This window comes from Bufo bufo, chromosome 1, assembly GCF_905171765.1.
Source record: "Bufo bufo chromosome 1, aBufBuf1.1, whole genome shotgun sequence".
NCBI classification, from domain to species: domain Eukaryota; kingdom Metazoa; phylum Chordata; class Amphibia; order Anura; family Bufonidae; genus Bufo; species Bufo bufo.
The window spans coordinates 168,829,161-168,831,871 of NC_053389.1; the positions used below are offsets into that span (position 1 = coordinate 168,829,161).

Genomic DNA, 2,711 nt, shown 5'->3' on the forward strand with positions numbered 1-2,711 from the left:
GCCACTCAGAGCCTGCCAAGCGCTGTATGGAGCCGCAGGCTCTGAGTGGCTGGCTGCAGTGCTCGTCTTATGAGGAGGTTGAGCGAAGTGCGCGCATGCGCACTTCGCTCAATGAGGCTGATTCTAAATGTCCGCACCCGTGCATCAGGCACAGGCCTGTGCGCACGCGCGGGATCTTTGAAAAGGAGGAGGGGGCACTGAGCGAGAGCCGGAGGCGGATTTCTTTACATTCAGGCGGCGCTGAAAGGATCAGGGGAGGAGCTGGGCACCAACGGCGGCGGGCGGCAGCTTCAGACCTTCAGAAACGCCCTGGGCACCTTATCCACAAGATTGACAGGTTAGATAAAAGGTATTTTTATCAAAACGAGACGGCGAATTTATGTTATAACAACACCTTTGTAATCACAAGGGCGCCATGGAGAGAACAATACTTTTAAAAGGGGGGGTTAGAAAGTGGTGACAGAGTCCCTTTAATGTTGTGTGCTGGATACACTGGTGATTATCTGCTTCCAGTGACTTCATTGCAGCATAGATGAGACATGACAGTATAGAAAACACAATATTAATAGACTTCTGTTACTTCTCCTTAACATCTCCTTCCAGTTGCTGTAGGTTTAGGCAGCTTCTTCCTTCTATGTACCACTGATAGCTGTAAAGAGGTGAGTTTATGTCTCTATTTGCCATATTAAGTAACCACATGTGTCCTATGTAATAGTGATATAGAAACTCTTGGTGGATATGTGATCCTCCCACCCAACTCCATACCAGAACCACTGGTGAGTACTGCTGGGCACTAATATCTTCTATTCCATCCCTCTCTCTTCTGCAGATCTTCTCTATAACAGGCCTGGTGGGTGAGTGGACGGGATTCTTCGGCTTGACAGTTTACCCTGTCATGAATTATACAGATTTCCAGGTGAGTAGATTATACATGAAGGTCTCATGCACCCAGTAAGCTGTTTAATGATAATATATTGAAGAAAGCCATTTCATGATAAATGTCCCTTTTCTTTTATTCTCAGTGTTTGTCATTAGAGTTGTCCCGAGAAGGCATCTCCATCGTTCTGAGGAAAAAGACCCAGGACCCTGAAAACCCCCAATAAAATCTAAGGTTAAGAACCAGGGGTGGAGTGCCAGGAAGACAACTAAAACCATCTGGACATTGCTGGATTTAATACCGAACATGGCATGTACCGGACTTTTCGCAGTTAGATATATATTTTATCTGCTGCATCAAGAGACAGATTCCAGGCTTGGTCTCTGTTCTCACCACTGGACATGGCATTTACCGGACTTTCCGCAGTTAGATATATATTATATCTACTGCATCAAGAGACAGATTCCAGGCTTGGTCTCTGTTCTCGCTACTGGATATGACACTTACCGGACTTTCCGCAGTCAGATGTATATTTAATCTGCTGCATCAAGAGACAGATTCCAGGCTTGGTCTCTGTTCTCGCTACTGGATATGACACTTACCGGACTTTCCGCAGTCAGATGTATATTTAATCTGCTGCATCAAGAGACAGATTCCGGGCTCGGTCTCTGTTCTCAATTCTGGACATGGTATTTACCTGATTGTCCAGAGCTACTTCACATAAAATGTTGACTTTTTACCCCTTTGCCCAGGGGAGGGGCAGTCCTTCAGCCATGGCTCCCTAGAGGTTTCCTCCACTGGGGGTTTTTCCTCTCCTGAGTGTTGAAGGACGACTCTTTGTGAGTTGGGGGTTTTCCATCAACAGGGCCATTTCAAAATTTCTGCCCTTTTAATAAATAAAAGTCACCAGATGAGGTAGCAAACAATGTGTCAGTGTCTCTTTATCATTCATTGTAGGCAACTTATTATAACTAATATTAGATAATAGAGGATGGGAAACTTCTTGGTGGTGACCAGACCAATCTCTGGAAGTGACATAAAGAGTGTGGTAATGGCAAGGATAGATTTTTCTATATAAGTAAACGGCATGTAAGCAGTGGTTGTCATTTTATGGGCATTATAAATGACATCTTTTTGGAAAAAATATAAAGAGATATCAAAAATACCCAGATTTTACACTTCTGATCTGTCAGAAGAACTGAAAAATGAAAAACACAACAGATTCTGTCTTTGGAGCATCCATAAGGTCTCTATCACACGGTCAGTATTTTGCATCAGGATTTGCTCATGATTTGGAAGCTAAAAGCAGGAGTGGATATAAAGAAGACATGCAAATATTCCAATCACAAGTCATCTCTGTTTTGGACCCACTCCTGTTTTCAATTGGCCTTAGCAATACTGATCAATTACTGACCAAATGCTGGAAAAATAAACCGTGACGTCAACACAAACTTACTGCTGACACTCTCTCCACTCTGTCATGGGGGCCATACTTGTATCAGCGTGTAACAGAACTGGTTCTCTAGCAATCTATATGGAATCAGCAGACGGTGTAAAAAGATAGGGCTCTTTCACCCTATAGTAGAATCTTGGGCCACTGTAGGTTAAGTCCTTGACATGTTAGGCTGATTCTAAGAGTGACGCCTGTCAACTGCCTGTCATACGAATGCACAATAATTGTTTCACTACCACAGCGGACTAGCTATGAATGTTTCTGCAATGCACAGTGATGTACACCCATATACACGCACCCTGCAGCCGGCAAATAGCTGATTTTTAACGCGCTTCATCACTAATTAATTCAAATTGAATTTGTTGGAAAAATTCAAGGAAG

At 43.6% G+C, this 2,711-nt stretch overlaps 1 long non-coding RNA gene across 1 annotated transcript; it reads left to right on the forward strand.

Moving 5' to 3' along the window:
* The first annotated feature begins 617 nt into the window (after positions 1 to 617).
* On the forward strand, positions 618 to 1,126 carry LOC120986891. Its single transcript, XR_005775833.1, has 3 exons — positions 618 to 659; positions 830 to 916; positions 1,023 to 1,126. It is a non-coding gene; the product is annotated as an uncharacterized LOC120986891 (long non-coding RNA).
* The last annotated feature ends 1,585 nt before the right edge of the window (positions 1,127 to 2,711 follow it).